The sequence below is a fragment of the Eptesicus fuscus genome, chromosome 5 (genome assembly GCF_027574615.1).
Source record: "Eptesicus fuscus isolate TK198812 chromosome 5, DD_ASM_mEF_20220401, whole genome shotgun sequence".
Taxonomy (NCBI): Eukaryota; Metazoa; Chordata; class Mammalia; order Chiroptera; family Vespertilionidae; genus Eptesicus; species Eptesicus fuscus.
The window spans coordinates 65,789,203-65,811,551 of record NC_072477.1 but is presented as its reverse complement, the minus strand read 5'-3'; the positions used below and the strand labels follow the sequence as shown (position 1 = coordinate 65,811,551).

Sequence of the window (22,349 nt, the reverse complement as noted above, 5' to 3'; positions counted from 1 at the left end):
CAGAAGTACATCACCCTTGACTGGAATGGAACCCAGGATCCTTGGGTCCTCAGGCTGACACTCCATCCACTGAACCAAACTGGCTAAGGGCTCTGCAGAATTTTTAAACATGAAGGGAGATGGTTGTTAAGAAAGAGGAAATAAATGCGAACAATTATCTCTGTTGACACTATTTATGGTTTTGTTTTTGGTTCTTCTTTAGTTGCCTGGGTCCCAAGAAGAATAATACCTGTGTTGGGGGCCAGGGGGTGATAAGTCTTCAAAATATTCCATTAATGTTGCATTGACCTATGTTATCATAGATGCAAAAAGACAATAGACAGGCTCAAAATAAAGACTGACTTTTGTCAGAGAATAGACCAACCTAGGACATTACTACCCACCATAAACTGCTTTTTAGTTTTAAAAGTTTTTGTTTTTAAAAAAATATATTTTATTGTTTTTTTACAGAGAGGAAGAAGGATAGTTAGAAACATCAATCAGCTGCCTCCTGCACACCCCCTACTGGGGATGTGCCCGCAACTAAAGTACATCCGCTTGACTGGAATCGAATCTGGGACTCTTGTCTGCAGGCCGACGCTCCATCCACTGAACCAAACCAGTCAGTGCTAGTTTAAAAAGTTTTAATTTCAGACTATCCTTTGAGGTTATTTTAGGTCTCTGAGTTTGCAAGGCTGCCACGCAGGCCTTCCCTGAGGTCAGGTTAGCACGTGTCTCCTTTTCCTCCACAGAATGAAATTATTAGTGCTATTGTTTAGCCTAATGGTGGTTTAAAATAGTCATGCGTCCTAGTAAAACTACTTTATCAGAAAGTGACCCTGCTTCCATGCGGAAATAATTTTACACTCCTAACAAATGAATAACAAAAGCACTTTTCCTTATTACCTCAATCCTGGGAACCAATCCAACAAAAAGGATTGGAAAGAATGCACTAGTAATATTGATTGACGTAGGTTCCAGCCAACCTACAACGGAAGGATAGCGCGCCTGCGCAAGTCGTTACCCAATCAGTACCGAGTGCGGAGGCTTGTGGAAACGGACTCCGCAGGGTTGGCGGACTTCTGAAGGAGCCAAGATGGCGGCCTGAGGCGTTCGCCGGCGAGCTGGCCTTTGGGCCGGCTTCTGGCCGGTCCAGTGCTTCTGCTGGCTCATGCGAGGTAAGCCGAGAAGGCCAGCGATGGGGGACAAGCAGGAAGTGGCGCGGGTGCAGGAGCGCACGGAGCCTGCCCGCAGCCGGCACTGCCGGGCGTCGGCCAGGCGTGGGTTTCATCCCGAGATGCCCAGGGCGACTGCACCCGCCTTCCAGGTGTGTCGCATCACCACCCGGTCCTCGACCCGCCGCCGTCCACCTCAGTGTCATGCCTTTGGCTGCCCGGCATGGTTGCGCGTACGCAGATGTATGTCTGGCAGCCGCTGCGTTGGCCATCGACTTACCTTTGGAAGAATGTGTCTTTTTATTTATTTATTTATAGTTACCCCCTCACGGCTTCGTATATTGATTGACGTACGTTACAACCAACCTACAACGGAAGGATAGCGCGCCTGCGCAAGTCGTTACCCAATCAGTACCGAGTGCGGAGGCTTGTGGAAACGGACTCCGCAGGGTTGGCGGACTTCTGAAGGAGCCAAGATGGCGGCCTGAGGCGTTCGCCGGCGAGCTGGCCTTTGGGCCGGGTGGGCCGGCTTCTGGCCGGTCCAGTGCTTCTGCTGGCTCATGCGAGGTAAGCCGAGAAGGCCAGCGATGGGGCACAAGCAGGAAGTGGCGCGGGTGCAGGAGCGCACGGAGCCTGCCCGCAGCCGGCACTGCCGGGCGTCGGCCAGGCGTGGGTTTCCTCCCGAGCCGCCCAGGGCGACTGCACCCGCCTTCCAGGTGTGTCGCATCACCACCCGGTCCTCGACCCGCCGCCGTCCACCTCAGTACCATGCCTTTGGCTGCCCGGCATGGTTGCGCGTACGCAGATGTATGTCTGGTAGCCGCTGCGTTGGCCATCGACTTACCTTCCGAAGAATATGTCCTTTTTTATTTATTTATAGTCCCCCCCCCCCCGCCCCCTCATGGCTTCGTAGTCACTGTTTTGCCTGAGGCCCCGGCGTGCATCCAGGCCTGTTGCGGCTCTGAGTATTTTGTGTGCCTGGTCCGTTGACCTTGAGATTTGGTCTAACAAGTTGCCCCTGGGATTTTAACCGGAGTCTGTGGCGCACGCCCCCCGGCCACCCTCACTACGTCCGTTCGTTCCCACCGCCAACTCAAACTTGAAAGAACCGGGGAAGCAGCTTTGTCCTTGTGTGACCTAATGATTCCCTAATGGCGCATTCATCTCGGCCGACTCTACATCTCAGTGGAATTCTCATTGTTGATTTCAGTGTACAATTTTTACCTTTTTTTTTTTTTTTTGTAGAGAGGATGAGTTTTGGGAATTATTAGTGTAATTTGTGTAATGTGGTGGGGTTGCAAAGTATAATACTATCAGGCCTTTGTATTCAATTCTTGTTTAACATTATGGGGTATCCCTTGATTGTCATTTGGATTGTTATAACCCTTCAGTCAGTCTTTGAGTTAAATTCTTGGAAGAGTTCCTGTTACTAGGTTTATGAATTGGTGAAGCTCGTTTAAAAGTGGCATGTTAGTTGGGTCCAGTTCAAATGACATGTCATAATACAAAAGTGAATGTTTCTGGTATGCTCTTTGCTGGCCCTGGCTTTAGCAGAGCTGAAGATATCAGGTAAAGGACTTTTAAATAAGATCCTTCTTTTGCTTTTGTCCGGAGTAGGTTTTGTTTTGTTTTTTTCACAGAAGAAGAAAAGATACTGAGCAGGGAAAAGGAAGAACATTCTTCCTCTCTGCCTTTCAGAGGGGAGTGGTCATCTGTACTAAAGCAAAGGTCTTTTGTAGGGAGAAGAGAGTCTATAGCAGTGATGGTGAACCTATGACACGCGTGTCAGCACTGACACGCGTAGCCATTTCTGATGACACGCGGCCGCATGCTGAGGATGAAACATTTGCTGCTCCTGAGGATGAAACATTTGCGACTAGAATCTTGGAGTTAGTTTTTTCCTCAAAGTGACACACTACCCGAGTTATGCTCAGTTTTTTGGCGAAGTTTGACACACCAAGCTCAAAAGGTTGCCCATCACTGGTCTATAGCATCATCTTTAAAGGGGACATTGTTCCGTAATAACTTGAGAGCCACTGCTCCAAGCGTTTTGCATATTTATCAAATTAATGCCAGTGCAGGTAGACAGTAGTAACTTCTTTCTGATGATTCCTTCTGGATAGTTTTTGATAGTGATGATGTTTTATGTTTTTTAGAAAAGCTTGATTCATTTGAGTAATTTTGCACAAGAATGCATATAGCACAAGTGAGAGCTGTATCCTTACTGTAATTTTCTTTTTATTATTTCTTATCACAGGAAGAACATTTCCCTTGACTTTTAGGTGCTTTTATATTCATCTTGAAAAGAAAAAATTCTGAACTCAGGATTTGGCAAGTGAGTAATAGTGGTTAATGCTTCCAATACTGTTTAAGCATCTTGAAAATTGCCGAGGCCGGTTTGGCTCAGTGGATAGAGCGTCGGCCTGCGGACTGAAGGGTCCCAGGTTCGATTCCGGTCAAGGGCATGTACCTTGGTTGCGGGCACATCCCCAGTAGGGGGTTTGCAAGAGGCAGCTGATAGATGTTTCTCTCTCATCGATGTTTCTAACTCTCTATCCCTCTCTCTTCCTCTCGAAAAAAAAAAAAAAATAGAAGTGGAACAAGAAACTATTGGCTCCAACAGAAGATGAACATAAAAAGTGACCACAAATAATTGATATTCAAGCTCAGCCTTTTATTTTCAGTAATAGTGATGTATTAAGTAAAAAAAAAAAAGAAAGAAAAGAGACTTAATCATTTGCCCAAACCAATCTTTACTGGGTAAAAAATAATGATTTAATTATATTGAAAGAGTTTATCTGATAAAATATAAATGTTATTAGGCACATTTTAGAATATATTCACTTACGTTTTAATTATAGATAAGTATTGATACTGTAATTAATTTCTAAAGCTTTTCAGTACTTTATTTCCCTAGTGTGAGTCTATTCTGTGCCAAGTGTTGATATCTTCTGAATTTACTGCAGAAGTAGGTTTGTTGCTCAAAGAGCAAGAGGCGATATGTACTCTCAGTGGACAATACCTTATCTGTAAAATAGGGTTCTTACCTACTGTATTAGTTTCCTAGTGCTGCCCTAACAAAGTACCACAAACAGTGACTTAGAACAACAGAAATTTATCATCTCACAGTTTTGGAAAACAGACACTAGGAAAGGATCTGTTCCAGGCCTTCTAGCTTTTGGTAGTTCCTTGGTTTGTGGCATTATAACTCCACATGTGTTTGTGTTTTTTTTAATCCTCACCCAAGAATATTTTTTCCTTTTTTTTTTTTTTTTTTTTGGTGTGTGTGTGTGTTTTATTTTTGTTTTTCTAGAGAGAGAGAGTTGAAGAGAGGGAGGGTAGGGAAACATTGATGTGAGAGACAGACATACACGCCCTGACTAGGGCCAGGGATCGAGCCTGCAACTGAGATACGTGCCCTTGACCAGGAATCTAACTTGTGGACCCTTCGGTCCTAGCCTCAATGCTCTAACCATTGAGCACCCGGCCAGGGCTATAATTCAGTCTTCACATAGTGTTCTTGCTGTGTGTTTGTGTCCTAAATTCTCCTTTTTATAAGGACCTCATCTTAACTAATTACATGTGTAATGGTTATTTCCAAATAAGGTCACATTTGAGGTTCTGGGGCCTAAGATTTCAACATGAATTTGGGGAGAACACAGTTTAGCTCATAGCATCTACTTAGTCATATGCCTTGATTGTGTTGTGTGAAATCATTCAATGTACAACTGCTTTAAGGATTAAAATTTTGTAAACCACTTTCATAAGGTACTTAGAGTAGTCAAAATCATAGAGACAGAAAGTAGAATGGTGGTTGCCAGGGGGTTCAGGGAGGGAAATAGGGAGTTATTTAATGGGTAACGGAGTTTCAGTTTTGTGAGGTGAAAAGAGTTCTGGAGATGGATGGTAGTGATGGCTTCACAACAACATGAATTTACTTAACACTGAACTCTTAAAACAGGTTAAGATGATAAATTTTATATTACATGTATTGTACCATAATTTTAAAATATTGAAAAAAAAGGTAAGTAAAAAATTTCCAACTGTAAGTTTCAGTATTAAGAAAAGGAATAGCCCTAACCGGTTTGGCTCAGTGGATAGAGCATCGGCCTGTGGACTGAAGGGTCCCAGGTTCGATTCCTGTCAAAGACATATACCTTGGTTGCGGGCACATCCCCACTAGGAGGTGTGCAGGAGGCAGCTGATCGATGTTTCTAACTCTCTATCCCTCTCCCTTCCTCCCTGTAAAATATCAATAAAATATTCTTTTTTTTTTTTAAAAAAGAAAAGGAATAAAAATGGATGGGGCAAAATGCCCTTTAGGTGATATCTTTATCATATGCCTTTAGAGGGGGGACTTTATTGCTTGGATTTAGAACCTTAAATCCAGGTTGACAGAAATAGCAACTTGATATTAGTATAGCACAAGATTGATTTACATATCCACCTAAGGAAACTGATGTAAATAAATGTAGGTGCTTCCTACTCACAAGGAAGCTTTAATTCTGGATACGGAATGATCTCATATACATTAAAGAGGAAAATCAAAGGTGCAGAACCAAGTGTATAGTGTGCTTTCATTTGTGGGAAAGAAATAAATTTGCTTATACAGATGTTATGTAACCGTAGAATATCTAAAATGATATGCAAGAAATACTATATACCACCCCCTGGCAATGGTTAAAGAGACACCTGGTTGGTAGTGTTGCTCTTATATATGTCAAGGGCAAAGTAGATATATAGTCCTTAGTTCATCCTAACTTGATGCCTGTGTTGGTGACCAATAGAAACAACAGAAATTTATTGTCTCACCGTTTTAGAAATCAGACATCCAGCTTTTTCATGCTTGGGGCACATAAAACAAACTAACAGCTGTATACCCTATTTCACCTTTTCCTATCATGTGCATTTGTCATCTTTCAAGGAAATAAAAATATCCAAAGAAAGAAGCACGCTATAAATATTTGATAAATGACTGCGAAGTTTTTGCCTTAGGCAGTAATTTTACATTAGTAGCGTCTATCCATATCTGGGAACAAAAACTTTCCAACAAGTCCAATACTTTTTTTTTAATAAGACACTTAAAAATGGAATTTGAATGACAATGATATCCACTGTGTTTTGTGAGATGTTCTAAATTTACTATTTACATAGAAAAGTGAGAAAAGAGTACTTGAGTCCCATGTCCTTAGAGGAAGCAAAGTGTATTAGTTATTTATTGATGCATAACAAATTGCCCGAAATTTAGTGGATTAAAACAACATTATACATTTATTATCTCACAGATTTATGTGCGTCAGAAATTAGGGAGCAGCTTAGTTGGGGGTTTCTGTCTTAGGGTGTCTTACAAGGTTGCAGTCTAGATACTGGCTGGGGTGGCAGTCATCAGATCTAATTCCATGGTTGCTCTTTCACATGGCTGGCAAATTCATGTTGGAGATGGAAAACCTCCGTTCTTTCCAGTGTCAGCCTCTTCCAGGGTTGCCTGAGTGCCATCGTAATACAACATATGGCTTCTCCATCTGTGACCTTGCCTCAGAAGTACTCACTATCTCCTCCTCTTCCTCCTCCTCCTCCTCCTCTTCCTCCTTCTGTTGGTTACTATTTTGACACCAACTAGTATACTTTGATACATTTCTGATATCATTTGAAGTTAATGCACACCCCACAAGTCTAAAGGGCATGGTCCCCAACAAGACTGCCCTTGCTTTATTTATTTTATTTACTTATTCCTCACTGGAGAGTATGTTTTTCATTGATTCTAGAGGGGAGAGGGAGAGAGAAACATTGATAGGTTGCTTCCTGAACTCACCTGGACCGGGACTGCAGCCTAGGTATGTGCCTGACCAGGTATCATACCTGAGACTGAGCCATACTAGACAGGGCTGCCCTCAATTTTTTATTTACTAGAGGCCTAGTGCACGAAATTCATGCACTGGGGCGGGGGGGGGGGGGGTGGCGGGGCGTGGTCCCTCAGCCCCACCTGCACCCTCTCGCAGTCTGGGAACCCTTGGGGGATGTCTGCCTAAGCCGGCATTTGACATCCCTCTCACAGTCTGGGACCCCTCGCACCTTACTGCCCTCCTGTTTGCTGCTCCTTACTGCTCGGCTTGCTGCTCCTTAGCGCTGCCACGGAGCCTCTCCCGCCACTGCGACTGCACTCGCCAGCCATGAGTCTGGCTTCTGGCTGACCAGCGCAGCTCTTGTGTTGAGTGTCTGACCCTGGTGGTCAGTGCGCATCATAGCGACCAGTCATTCTGGTCATTCCACCTTAACAGTCGCTTGGACTTTTATTATATATATAGATTTATTTACTAGAGGCCTAATGCACGAAATTCGCGCAAGAATAGGCCTTCCTTCCCCCAGCTGACGGCACAGGCTTCCCTCGCAGCCCTGGCTTCATCCATAAAGGAGGTCCGGTCTAATTAGCATATTATGCTTTTATTATTATAGATTATTTATTTTAAAACTAGAGGCCTGGTGCACGAAAATCGTGCATGGGGGCGGGGCGGTCATCCCTCAGCCTGGCCTGAACCCTCTCGCAATCCAGGACCCCTCGGGGAATGTCCAACATCGCTTTCACAATCCGGGACCACTGGCTCCTAACTGCTTGCCTGCCTGCTTGCCTGCCTGATAGCCCCTAACCACTTGCCTTACTGCCTCATTGCCCCTAACCCCTCTGCCTGCCTGCCTCATTGCCCCAAACCGCTCACCTGCCTGCCTGATCGCGCCTGATCGCCCCTAACTGCCTCTGCCTCAGCCCCCGCCACGGTGGCTTCATCCAGAAAGTCGTTCAGCTGACTGGTCTAATTAGCATATTATCCTTTTATTATTATAGATAGGTTTTTATTGATTTTTTTTTTCTTTTAGAGAGAGAGGAAGGGAGAAGGATAGAAAGATAGACACATCAATGAAAGAGAAATAGCATCGATTGGCTGCCTTGCCTCCTGTATGTTCCCTACTGGAGATTGAACCTGCAACCCCAGGCACATGCCCTGACCGGGAATCGAATTGGTGACCTCTTGGTTCCTGGGTCAACACTCAACTGCTGAGCCATACTGGCTGGGCTGCCCTCCCTTTATTTTTATTTTTAAATTCATTTTTATTGATTTCAGAGAGGGAGGAGAGATAGAAACATCAATGATAGAGATTCACTGATTGGCTGTCTCCTGAACACCCCACATTGGGGATCAGGCCCATAGCCCGGGCATGTGCCTTGACCAGGAATTGAACCATTACCTCCTGGTTCATATGTTGACGCTCAACCACTGAGTCACGTCGGCAGGGCACTGTCCTCCTTTTAAGTGCCAGTTACACTTTGGAGGATTCCCAGGCCACCTGAATTTCTGTTCAACTCTGCAGATTTTGGGGTTCCCATGACCCTGTCAAAACCAACTTTTGGTTTTGTTGAATTTCTCTTTTTTTTTTTATTTCATTTAACTCTGCTCTAATTTTCCCCCTTCTTGCTAGCTTTCCATTTAGTTTATTCTTTTTCTAGTTACTTAAGATATAAAGTTAGGTTGTTATTTTGAGATCTCTTTTTTTTTTTCCTCCATTGATTTTTAGAGTGGAAGGGGAAACCTCAATGTAAGAGAGAAACATCAATGGTTGCCTTCTGCACATGCCCCAACCAGGGTCAGGGATCGAGGTACATGCTCTTGACCAGAATCGAACCTGGGACCTTTCAGTGCTTGGGCTGAAGCTCTGTCCACTGAGGCAAACCAGCTAGGGTTGTTCCACTTATTTATGCATTCATTGGTTGATTCTTGTATGTGCCCTGACCATGGATTGAACCTGCAACCTAGGCATATGGGAACAACACGAACCAACTGAGCTATCCAGCCAGGGCAACCTATGTCTATTTAAATTTCAACCCATGTTGGGTCAGTGTATTTAAGAGGCCTGCTATTCTCATTCATTCAACAACTTTTTATTTAGTGCTTACCATGGTCACACCCTATACTTAGGATTCTTCATGAACAAAACAAGTTTCCATTTTAGACAGCACAGTAAATGAGAAACATAGTAAGTACCTAATATAACAGATTTGCTAGTGTTCTGTGCTATGAATAAAAGGAAAAGTAGAGCTAGGGTAAAGGGAAGTGGTGGGAGTGTATCTGTGGGTAGGATGGGGGAACAATGTAATGTTAAATAAGAACTAAAAATAGACCTCATTGGGAAAGTAGTATTGGAGCACAGGTGAGGACATTATAGCAGATACCTGGGGAGAGTCTTCTTACCAAGACAATAGCTGATACAAAAGATGTAAAGTAGAAATGTTTTTTAAAGAATCTAGACAGGTTTCTAATTAAGAAAAGGTACTCTTTTTGAAGGCTTGTTTGGTTTATATATTCTGGAAAGAACTAGCTTATATCTTCTTTTCCTCTCAACATTACTGCCAGTTATCTTGCCATTAGAATTAAACTGCCTAACTCTAGTGGCTGGTACAAGCTTTGAATCAGTCTGAATTAGCTTATATGAGGAAACTAAGGTCCCCAGTGTATGAAGTCGTGCACCTTGAAAGGAAGTGTGGGCCGCTAGGCTGCGGTGGGCACAGGGGCTGGTCTTGGCCCATCCTCCATGCTCCCGCCCCGGGCCCTGGGCCCCTGTCTGCCACCAGCCCCGCTCCCGCCGCCACTGCTCCCACATGCTGACGGTGCAGAGCAATTGGGGCTGGCGCCAACAGTGGGTGTGAGCGGTGGCTGCTGCCCCAATCACCCCTCAGGAGCAGGGGGAGGTGGAGAAGATTTTGGGGGTGATTGGGGCCGGCAGGTGGGGCCGTGGCACGTGGAAGCAAAGAATTTTCAGTAACCACCAGAGGCTCACCCAGATGACAGCGACAGACACCCTGCCTTGGTCTGGCACCCCTGCTCACCTCCACCATCCTGCCACGGCCAATAACTGCCATGTTCCATGCTCTGCCACCTGCTGCCAATGCCCGCCATGTTCCATGCACCCCCTGGTGATCAGTGCACGTCATAGTGATCGGTTGTTCCACCGTTAGGTCTATTTATATATTAGGGTTTTATATATGTAGACTAGAGGCCTGGTGCACGAAATTTGTGCACAGGCCGGGGCGGGGGGGTCCCTCAGCCTGGCCTGCACCCTCTCGCAGTCCAGGATCCCTTCGGGGATGTCCGACTGCTGGCTTAGGCCCGTTACCCATGGGGAGCGGGCCTAAGCTCTCAGTCGGACATCCTTAGCACAGCTGTGGAGGTGGGAACGGCTCCCACCACCACCGCTGCGCTTGCCAGCCGTGAGCCCAGCTTCTGATTGAGCGGCGCTCCCCTTGTGGGAGTGCACTGACCACCAGGAGGCAGTTCCTGCATTGAGCATCTGCCCCCTGGTGGTCAGTGCACATCATATAGACTGGTGGTTCCACCGTTCAGTTGATTTGCATATTAGCCTTTATTATTACATAGGCTAGCCCTGTTGCCAGTAGGGTTCTAAAGGCCTGCCTGTGTATCGGCTATATTTTTTCCTTCTGCTACTTTGGCAACAAATGCAAATTCTGCAGTTCTCTTCCTTCAGATGTGATTCTGTCATAGGTTTTGAATCAGAACTGTCTTCAACCAAAAGAGGTTATTCATATTCAGTTTAGAGTTGAGGTGTTATATATATATATATATATGTGTGTGTGTGTGTGTGTGTGTGTGTGTGTGTGTATATGGTATCCCCCCAAAAATGTATACACAAAATGTCTGTAGATTCTATTACATTTTGAAAATGAAATGTATTTTAATAAACACTGCCTTTATAATTATTCAAAGTATGCATACATTTTTTGGGGACACCCTGTATATGACATACTACAAATGGAGGGCCAGTCCTATCAGGATAGCTAATAAAATTTTTAAAATGGAGGGCTAAGAAGACTCATTGCTATTGGCCATTTTTGTAAGCCAAAGTACTTTAAGTTCTTGATATGTATCTGACTTATTTATGTATGTATTTTAATCCTATCTTGATGATATACTTATTGGTTAAAAAGAGGGGAAGTATGGGGAGTAGAGAAACAAACATTGATGTGAAAGAGAACATTGATTGGTTGCATTCTGTCTGCCCTGACTGGGAATTGAGCCTGCAACTTTCTGATAAACGAACCACACTCTAGTAGTCCAAGCCACACTGGCCTGGGCTGACATTTTTATTATAAAGTATACATAAAATACAATTTATCATTTTAATCGTTTTTAAATATACAATTCAGTGGCATATAAGCGCATTCACACTGTTGTGCAGCCATTACCACCATCTATTTCTAGAACTTATTATCCCAAACATCAGTACCTACTAATCAATAATTCCCCATTCCACTTCTCCCAGCCCTAGTAACCTCTATTCCACTCTCTGTCTATATGTATTTGCATATTCTAGGTACCTCATTTAAGTGGAATTATACAAATATTTGTTCTTTTTTGTCTGACATTTGCAGAGATTTGCAATTTAATGAGTATTTAGCAGTGATGAACTGCTAATGTTTTTACATGCTTGCATTTGGCGATCATGATACATACAGTACATATTATTTTATGTAGTTATATTTTATAAAACTTATTGTTCAAGTTGGTCTTATATAGTTCAAGATAATACAAAATAAGATGATTCATACAATTTTGAGAATTGAGTAGACATCAAATTTGGAGTACAATACTGTTTTTAAACAAATGTTTTATATAAAATAATTTTATGGCTGTAAAAACTTGGAGTATATTACTCTACTTGCATAAGAGGAAATTAATGTGTTTATATCATTTTATATAACTTTTTGTATAAATCTTGCTTTTTTTGTATCATACTTACATATTTTTTTCTGGCTACTCCTTTTCTGGTGGTGATACTGAATTTGGTGTTATGGTTGGACATTTTCTTTTAGACAGTGTATAATTTAAAATATTGTTTTCTCTCTCTGTGTTAAATACTATTTTTAAAAGTAACCTTATACAGACGTACCTGTCTTAATCTTTCTGTTTTTATTTGTATTTCTAGGTATTTCTGTGTTGTCTTCTGGAGTGGGGAGTCCTGCTTCTTCTATCCAACCACTTCCGTAATCTTGAAATGCGGATATCCCTCTACACTTGACCTCCATGATTTGGATTGCAAAAGACTGCTTTTCTTTTTCTTCCCACCTCTCAAATTTAACACAGAGAAGCTCCTAGGATGCAGTCATCCTGCCAACTTCTCCAGGAAGAAAGAACAACTGACATGTTTCTTCTGCCAATTGCTTACTTGTGAAGAAATTATTTTGCAAGCTGAAGGGTGATGTTTAATTTGAAACTGGTGCTTAGATGGTGGTATTTGTGAATTCTTTACCTTTTATTCCCAGGAAGAAGACTATCTAAATAGCAAGTGTAGGTGTGACATCAGGGTTTGTTTGGTTTTTTTAATGTCTTCCCATTTTAGCCACTATCAAAAACAGTCGAGACTGCAGCAGTAAATTTCAGATGTGTTGTAATTTGAAATGAAAGAGATGCATATATATATCTATATCTATAAATCCTGGCTTATCCTGTGACATAGATGAACTGGATAAGAACAAAGGTCCAGCTTTGCAGTGAAACCTTTGATGTGATAAAGAAGCATAAAAACAGAATATCCACAAAGTTAATTTCATATATGAATAAGCCATCACAGTCTCTGTATAAATATATATTTTAACATGTAAATCCATTTTTTTTATGAGAAGAGGGATTTTTCTCCAAGAGAAGGAGCCTGTTCTTTCTCATAAGTCTTTGGACATTTGGTATTTTCTTTTAATTTTTTTTTTCTTCTAAGGAAGGACCATATTGTGCTAACCCAATGAATGCATGCTTGGGTTTAGTGAAGGTTGGTAAAGGAAACAAAAGCTTTGAGTCCAGTGTTGGAACCCTTTTCTCCTCCCTGGGATGAGAGGCTGCTGTATTACAAATTATTTCATTCTTTTTTGTGGAGTTTTATATAGCACTTGGGACTTTTTCCCTATTGCTAAGGCTGGAAGAAAAGTGACTTAAATAGATTTTCTGTTCAGAAGATGTGATGGACCATACAATATGACCTGCCTTCAACTTTGGACATGGAGGAATTGGGGGGAAGGAGATGAGAAAATTTTCATATAACTCCCTTCTCCTAAGAAAATGAAGCAGAAAAAGCCTTATACATCCACCTGGCTTTATGGCGTTTTACATTCTATAGCTCTATTTTTTGTAGAAGTATAAATAACTTTCCTTTATTGCTTTTTCTAGATGATAGCTGTAATGTTAGGCTGAAAATACTGGGACTCAGGTAACTTCCCCATTTTCATCAGAGAATGGGCCTTAGAAGCAATGTTCCCAAATGTGTTTGGATCAGTATAAATTTAGAAGAAATTCAGGTCTGAAAAAAACCTCAAACAAGAAAAATAGTTCCAATAAGAAATATGGATCTTCCTTTTCCTTAAAACTTACACTATATGATGAATAGACTATAGTATAAAGCTGTTCTTGCTTCAAAATCAGCAGAGGAACAGTGTATGAATTGTCAGGTCTTGACATGAGAAGAATGAAACCATTATGGGTCTTTGTTATTTGAGAAAGAATTTAAAGCCTCTTAGGAACAAATGATCCTAGATCATGTCTGTGATTTAGGGACTGCTTGCCCAGGGCCATACATGTTGTTATGCTGAAAACGGGCAGATTTACCAAAATTTGAGAGTGATAGGACTGGCCCAGAATGGAAATGTTGAGCACCCTTGATAATTAGTTGAATTGGTCAACCAATCTGAATTGGCATAAGAAAACTTTTTAAGTAAAAATAATTATATAGATAAAATGTAATTTTCCTTAATTGAGGGCAATTACTGAGTGGTAAAGCATAGAAGTAACTTTGGATCAAGGTAGTTCAAATTTTTCTCTATGTAACTTCCCAGCCACTTCCTGATTCCTAATATTTTGGAATTATTAATGGCAGAATGGAATTTACATATTTGGGTCCTGTTGGTATTTTGAGAATATCAAATGGAGAATTTGTATCTTCAGTTGTCTATTACCCATCTCCCTGGTGTCCTTTTGGCAACTTTTTAGGTGGAATTATTTGGCTAGAAAAAAGGAACCCTGTACTATTAGAACCAGTGAAAACATCTCTGGCCCACTTGTTTAAAATATGTATCAGACTCAACTTAGTTGCTTTATGTTTTTTTCATTTCGAAGCTAAGGAAAGTACTGTTTAATGTTCTTTCATTTGTTTCTGCATCTTGTCAGCAGATAGCATTTAACAAAACGCGTATATTCCAGTTGTACTTGCCCAATGTTTATTTAATACATCTACATTGCTTTTTCCTGGTTTGGTCCTCTTCTTGATGACAAAAGTTTTCATTTTCGGCAGGACTATGCCTCAATCGATAGTTGTGCCTGCTTGCTTTCCTTTGTGCATCCATTTTAGCTGGCAGTTGTTTTTTTGTTGTTGTTGTTTTAGTTTAAAACGGGATATGTGCAATAGAAATATATATATATGTATATTTTAATACTTGTGGACAAATGTTACAAGTTGTTTCAGAACAACAAAATCACCAATGTCTTCCATTTTGAGATGTGTATAGTTTTGTAAGCATTAGTGCTTGGTAGCATATTGTAGTGCCATGTTAGGGGTTAGTGCATGAGCCTAGTAACAATTTAAACTTCAGGATGAATTATTATAATAACCAATAGTGTAAAAAGTGAAAAATTTAGAACTTCTCTTTCATAAGTTTCTGTATCCATGATATTCTCCCTGGAGAGAGGAGATTAGGCCAAAAAGACTCATTTATGAATAGTAATGTGGGGTCACTATGTGAAATACTGTGTTTGAGGATATTTAAGCTTTTCATGAGGTAGCTGGAAACCAGTTGCCTTTGTGTCTTATGAAACCTCAAATCAAAATGTGGCCCCATTTCATGATTCTGCTTTGCTCGGTTTTAGGTGAGATTGTTCTTACGCTTTTTTCACATTTTATGTCTTTTAGGTTTATAATTTTCCCATTCCTTTTGCATCAGGAAATTATTTTGCACGTCTTCCTGAGATGCTATGTTTGTTGCTTGAGTGCTTTTCTAATCTGCAGCCTACTTATACTTCCTGTCTGCAGCATGCCATGTGTCAGTAGTTTTAGAGTGTCCTAGATTAATTTGTCATGGGCTTTTCCTATTTCCAAGTTTGCTGAATTGTGTATTAAGATTCTAGACCTTTTCATGGAATTGGAAATGTAGCCAATAGAGCCTACCTAAGTTGCCATGTAATAACTAACTTTTGCTTGGTTATAGTAAGCCTCCTCAGACAGCTTTCACTTTTCTACTTTCCTTGTAGACATAAAAGTTATTTTTGTCCTGAAAGCATAAGATAGTGTCTTGTAGAAAAAAAAATTTCTACCTCTAAAAGCTGCCTTGAGAACTTGGAAATGGCAGTTTTCTGAGGTGATTTTTAAATCTCTTAGGAGAGTCCAGGATTTATTCATAGGTTCTACAGTTAGCATGATAGGAAATGCAAAACTAGTTTAATGTGGTGTCTGATGTAGAAGCAAGCTTAGACAAATAGACTCTTCTGCAGCAGATCTCCAGGGACCCGGGTTTAGATGCTCATAGTGTACTTTAAGTAGTTGTACTCTCAGTTCAAGTAGTTTAGTGCCTGCGAGAATCCATTTCTGAAAAGTATTTAAATACTTTTTTAATACCTCTGAAAAGGTAACGAATGCAAAATAGCACAGTATATAGGAAAGAATATTTCCTATTGCAAAAAAAAAAACAAAAAGCCATAAAACGAACTAATAATTTCAAGAGGTAGAATTTTAGCAATAACAATTTTAGCACGTATAGTAAGCTAGATTAGCAAGGTTGTACAGTAGAATAAGTATTACTAGAGTTTGTGAGGCTCTGTGGTCAAGAGTTGTATAAAAGGAAAAAGATGCTAGGTAAAGAGCATACAGAAGGTACTTTTAAAAACTATGAGTGTATATGAATATATCAGCGAGAAATAGCAACTTTTATGTAAATTAAAGGTTAAAGATACTATTTGTTTTCTATAACAGAGGGTTGAGCCATTGAATGAACTATTTCTACTGCTTAACCTGGAAACAAATGTACTCTTAACTGATGAAGAAATCCCACTGAAGCTATCATGTGGGGATCTTGCTTATGATGTTTTTTGTTGTTGTTGTTGTATGCTTTATTTTTATTTTTGCTTAAATAAGAACAATGCAACATTCAATACTCCCTCTTTCTACCTTTGGGGATTGATACAGATTTGCTGGGGCCAAAACCTAACATTATGTCGACTTATTGCTGATGGTTAATTGACAGTGTTAGGGACAAAGAAACCTCCATTGCTACCAAAGGGTTGCAAGCTTCGGACATCTAACTGTGGAACTGCTGCTACCCACATAACTGTTTAGGATTCATTCAGTGCTTAACAGACAAGGATTCTTGCACTTAAACAAGCTGATGGTAAACAAGATGTACTGATTTCAACTAGAAAATTTTAAACCACGCTAACATAGCTAATGTGATACTTGTATCATGTAACTTAAGTTCCAGTTCTCTCTTCGGAGTCCTCACCTAGCTGGTTAACAGAGTATTGAATAATGGCCAGATCTTGCAGTTGAGCATCATTCACGAGCTTTTTGTGCAATTGGGCCAATTCATCTTTAAATTCTTTTGTTTCATTGGCAACATGCTGTTCTTTATTTATCTTTAAGCATGCCATATCCTGTATGAACTGGACACGTGCACCTTTAATATTTGCAGGCTCTGGTTTAGGATATTTCTAGCTTTTGGGGAACACTTTTGTAGCTTGAGAAACAACTTCTTCAGTTTTTGCTCTTCTAACTTGATGTTCTGCAGAGCTCTCTCCAGCTTTGAAACAAAGTCTCTAATTGCTCTTCATATTTATCATAAAGCTTCTCCATTGGCTCCTGCCCCTTCCTGTAGCCGTCTCCATGCTTCTGGGTAATAGTTTCCAGGCGAGCATTGGCTTCCATGATGAGTTTTCTTCTCTTTGTAAGAAGAGGCCTTTCCATGCCACCTTTATATTTGTCCAGCATTTTCGCTATTGCCTCCCCCACTGCTCTGTCATGTAGGTTTGAAGGACTGTCTCCACCCTCGTTAACAACTACTGGACTATCTCCTGGGGAGAGTTTATCTTTGCCTCCCAAGTAATGGTTTTTCTTAGCCTGATCCTCCAACGGGGCATGGAACTCTTTGTTCTTGGCCTCCTTCCAAGGCTGTGCCATCGAGCTGTGTCCTGAGGTAGTCACGGACTTCCTGAGCCTTCACACCCGCTCCCCATTCCCGCCCTGGGGCCCTGCCTGTTGGCCTAGGATAGCCTTCCTTGCCTGTGGGCCAGGAAGGCTTATGATGTGTTTTTTAGCATCACACTAATAGCATACTTTTTGCTTTGTCACCTTATCTTTCTCCATTAGTTTCCTGGGTGCATTTTTAAAAAGGAAAACTTCGTTGTGTATATGTATTTAGGGTTAATAAGAACTTGGATAGCTGGAAACCTCATGCCTATGGTTAGTTTAGGGAGTTAAGATTTAAAGGTATAAAGCAAAAGGATTAAAGGAAATAGCCAGAGGCAGTATGTTGGTTTTGGTTTTTTTTTAAACCTTGTCTAAAGTAGATGTTCGAGGCCAATAGTCTGTGACTACTTACTTTAACAAGAACCCAGCAAACTAGTTTCTTGATGAGGAATCATGCAGTTCACATTAGGATAGAAGAGTAGAATGAAGGTGACTCTTACTCCCTTTTACCTCATGTCATCTTGGCCATTTAGCACTTTGAAGATCCCTGAAAAGATGTGGTCTATGTTCCCTTGTTTTCCAAATGGAAAAATAACTAAAAGATAAATGGAGAAGATCAACAAATACAGTGCCTCTTGAATATTTAATTCTTACATGGCAACTCCAAAGGATAGGGAGGCTATACTAAATTTATTATAGCTCCCTTTTAAATGTCCTAGACCATCAGTTGGTGTTAAAGACATTGGAATAACCAAGCAATATTCAGACATCTGCATGATCATGAGACATAGGTGTATTACTGTGATGTCAGCAGTTACTTAGAACAATTAAAGATTACCCTTAACAGCCACGTTAATAGTTCCAAATGCTAAAATGTGCTACAAGTTTTTGTAGTTTCAAAGTACGCAGTTAATTAGTTTTCAGTGTTGTGATCTCATGTTTACTTTTAGTGTACCTGTGATATGCAAAATATGAAGAAACCCTTGGCCTCCAGGAGTTTACATTATCATGGTGCTGCTGGTGCAAGCAAATTACTTATAGTTTATTCAGAACATTGCTTGGCTATTTAGTCATACCATATTTGGAAGGATCCCTTGATCAACAGTTTTCAAAAGCAGAGGGCTATGCTAAATTTCAGGGCATTGATTTTGAGTTTACATTATATTAGCTCTGCTATTATTAAACTCCTTTCCCCTGGGAGCTGTGGAGGTAATGCTCTTAATGTGAATCAGAAAGAAAAAAATAAAATTCTAAGAGCATTTTCACCATCCCTAAACCACTATGCTCCTCTATTCTATAGCAGTTAACAAATGGCCAAGAAAACTGCTCCAGAAGACTGTACATCTCTCAGTTCTCTTTCTTTTCCCAGAGGCTTTGCATCATTCTCTACCCAGAAGGACCAGGATTTGCACTTAAGCCTTTATAACTGAATAGTAGTCCTAATTTTAACTTGAGTGTGTGACTTTTGTACCTGGATTCTGAAGTAGCATTGTAATAGATGTGGAACATCTGCCTGCATTTCTAAGCAATCACTTTATCCCCATTTTTGGTTGAAACTTTGCATGTATCTTTGCTATTCTAATTCTTCTAAATCAAGGGGTTTACTCTGCATGTTTATTAAAACTGAGTCTGGATGAAAGTGCAAGCAATAGTGGCAGACCCATAACTCTGATTTTAGAGTACTAATATTTTAATGCATGTTTGAAAATGTCTAGTATTAAGTGGTTAGTAGTAATTATATATATGCATTTATTAATGAAGCAATAGAGACTTAAACCAATAGCTTGAATTTATTGTTTGGATTATTAGTTTACATTTTCTAACTAAAGATGATCTTACTTCCATTGAAAATGGAAGTTAGACGATAAACAGGGGCAACCATAAGACAAACTGTCAGGAATAGAGCATAACAGTGCTCATCACCCTCTAACCTCTTGCCTGATTCCATTAGTCCCCAAGCATGTTTAAAAACAATACAAAAGGCACAAACTAAGCATGTGAAATAAATAAGCTGCTATGGTTATAATCAGAAAAGGTGCAGAGTTTCAAAAAGGATAGGGAATAGTGTGGAGTTAAAAACAAGTAGATACAGGGTTTGTCTGGTAAAGTTTATGTGGCTTAAATCTGCATCTCATTACTAGTATCTGGCAGTGAATAGAGGCAATTGCACATATTTTAAATGTTTCAGGATTTTCAGATAACTAGGCAACTCTTCTGGATTGTACTGGTATTGATTGGTCATAAAGGATCCCAGCAGCAAAAGAAACTTGCATTTTGTGGAAATAGTCCTGAAAATATTAACATATCTGTGGTTTGGTTTCTCTTTCGTTACTGTATTACATTAACATTATTTTGTTATTTTTTTTAATAGCCAGAGTTTTTTATTGATGCTTTGGTCAGGCTGCATAATTTGCCTAAAGCTTTTGATGCCACGTAAACAGGAGCAAGTTTTTACTTTTATGTTTATTGTAGTAGCTTAAAATTTTTAGACAATTCCTAATTTTGGAATAATCCTTATAAGTCCAAGTGATTATGATGAATAATGTAAATGGGAGTAATTATATCTTAAGAGGCCTAAATAGGATTAGACTAGATAGACACTTTGCTATGGGATTTCCCTCCAGATACCTTTGGAAATGTTTAAATGTAATGGTAACTTTTCAGTAGTTTACAACGGAATTAGAGTATGGTCATCACAGTGTTTGGTTTCCACTCAAATATAGGAAGTAAGATATCATATCCCATATGTAAATTTTCTCTTTGCCACTTATTAATAACATGCCTATCAACCAATGAAGATTTATGGAGTTTCTCTAAACTCTGTTCCCATTATTCCACTAACGCATATTAAAAGTTATTAGAAAAACAAATATCATAGATTTCTCCAGGAACCCATACTCCTAAGCCTCCCTTTTAAATCAGAATAGATATTTTAGGGTTACTAACAATTTCCAAAAGATTTTGTCTTGTGGTGATGGTCTGCCATGCCATCAATTCAAATATATTTTTCTTCCAGGGACAAAAAAGATATTCTGGCAATACATTATCATCAGTCCTTAAACAATAGTAATCATCTTGGCGCTTACCTTAAAATCACCCATCACTAAGAATCACATTAGAGTACCCTTTACATAGGGTTTTATGTGCTACCTGTCTGTCCTTTTAAGTACAGTTGTTGCTCATTGTTTTTACTTGCTATTCTGTATCTTCATTGTACCAGTGATATAGGCGATAATGTTAAAAGAATTTCATTGAATGTTTAAAGTATTAAAAAAGCAGCTTGCTTTTTAATCTATGCATCTTTGGGATTTTAGAAAAGATTTATTGTTTTCTAAAGATTTTATGTAAAAAGGAACTGCGTTAAGAATTGGAAACTCTGCACCTGTGTGTGTATGTATATATTTTTTTGGCAATAAAGCAGCATGGGCTGAGAATGTACTGAAATTTCACTGTGTTGTTCCTTGGAATGGGTAATTTCTAATAAACAATGCAGTAAATTAGGAGGATGGGAAAAGGAACCTATACACAGACCTGTGCTAAGGTAGACTCCAGATACCTGAGTTGTGGTTTTTGTTGTCCAAGTGAACAGGCAGCCATTTGAAGAAAGAGACATCGTATTTATTTTCAAATTGAAAGAGAACGTTTATTTAGAAAGTTATAGAGGTAGTACAAGTGAGCCAGCTGAGCTGCGTAGGCTCAGAAAACATCCCAAAGACAGAAGAAGGGCCCTTGGAGTTTAGAAGAAAGACAAAGGTAACATGCCTGGAGGGGGAGGGAGAAGAGGGGTAAGGGAAAGACTTGGGCATGCTCCTGAGAATGAGAGCACGCCAAGAGGCATCCCCTTTAAATTTATGCCAATTCCATTTTACTTTTGGGGCCAACCTTACACTATGTCTGTGAGCCAGTTTCTGGTAAGGAAATAGTGACCTACATATAATAACTATAATAACGACACAACTATTGCAGGGAATCCTTCCTATCTGAAATAGATAAAGCATTTAAGATCCTTTTATATTTAATTAAATGTTGGCTAAGTTAAATACAGAGATTTTAATACTATAATAAAGAACAGATGCTTCCCCTTGATTAAGATAAAAGGAAAGGAGTTTTTTTCAAGTAAAAAATTAGGCCTTAACAGACTTCCTTGGGATTAAATATTGTAAGTGCAGAGGAACAACAGCTGTGTAGTTTTATGGTGTGACTAATGCAATAAATCAAGAGATTTTATTTAACATACACTTACTGAAACACTCCACTCCCAAGTACTATGCTAGATCTTGGGCTTAAAATAATTAAGATGGCCCAGCTGGCATGGCTCAGTGGTTGAGGATCAACCTATGAACCAGGAGGTCATGATTTGATTTAGGTCAAAGTACATGCCCAGGTTGTAGGCTGGATCCCCAATGTGGTTTGAGCAGGAGGCAGCTGATCAGTGATTCTCATCATTGATGTTTCTATCTCCTTCCCTATCTGAAATCAATTAAAAAAAAAAAAGATCGGTTTTTAATTAAGGAACTCTAAAGTTTACAACTCAGCCCAGCCAGTGTTGCTCTGTGGTTGAGCATAGACCCATTAACCAATAGGCCGCTGGTTTGATTCCCAGTCAGGGTACATGACCAGGTTCTGAGCTCAATCCCCAGAGGGGGTGTGCAGGAGGCAGCTGATGGATGTTTCTATCCTCTATTCCCTCTAAAATCAATAAAAAAAACCCACGTTTTTTCAAAAGTTTACAACTCAGGGGACCTTCAATATGCAATTTTATTCTTATAATTACATGGAATTTTGAAACTACTTTTATTCAACATATAGACAATGCTAACTGGTATGAAATTTTAGTATAGTAGACTTAGAATCTCTTAATATCAGCCACACTATCAACTCTTATATCACCTAAAGCATGTTTAAAAAGTCAACTACTGCCCTAGCTGGTTTGGCTCAGTGGATAGAGCGTCGGCCTATGAACTAAAAGGTCCTGGG

The 22,349-nt window shown here is 40.2% G+C and overlaps 1 long non-coding RNA gene and 1 pseudogene across 2 annotated transcripts; both read left to right on the top strand.

The window, feature by feature from the left end:
• Window positions 1-981: 981 nt before the first annotated feature.
• LOC114231995 (uncharacterized) lies at window positions 982-20,810 on the top strand. 2 transcript variants are annotated; one of them, XR_008556138.1, is made up of 4 exons: window positions 982-1,157; window positions 1,473-1,721; window positions 3,412-3,489; window positions 12,144-20,810. It is a non-coding gene; the product is annotated as an uncharacterized LOC114231995 (long non-coding RNA). The 2 variants fall into 2 exon arrangements; XR_008556139.1 differs by having other exon boundaries at window positions 982-1,306.
• On the top strand, window positions 5,820-6,013 carry LOC129149216 (small nucleolar RNA SNORA48; annotated as a pseudogene).
• Window positions 20,811-22,349: the final 1,539 nt, after the last annotated feature.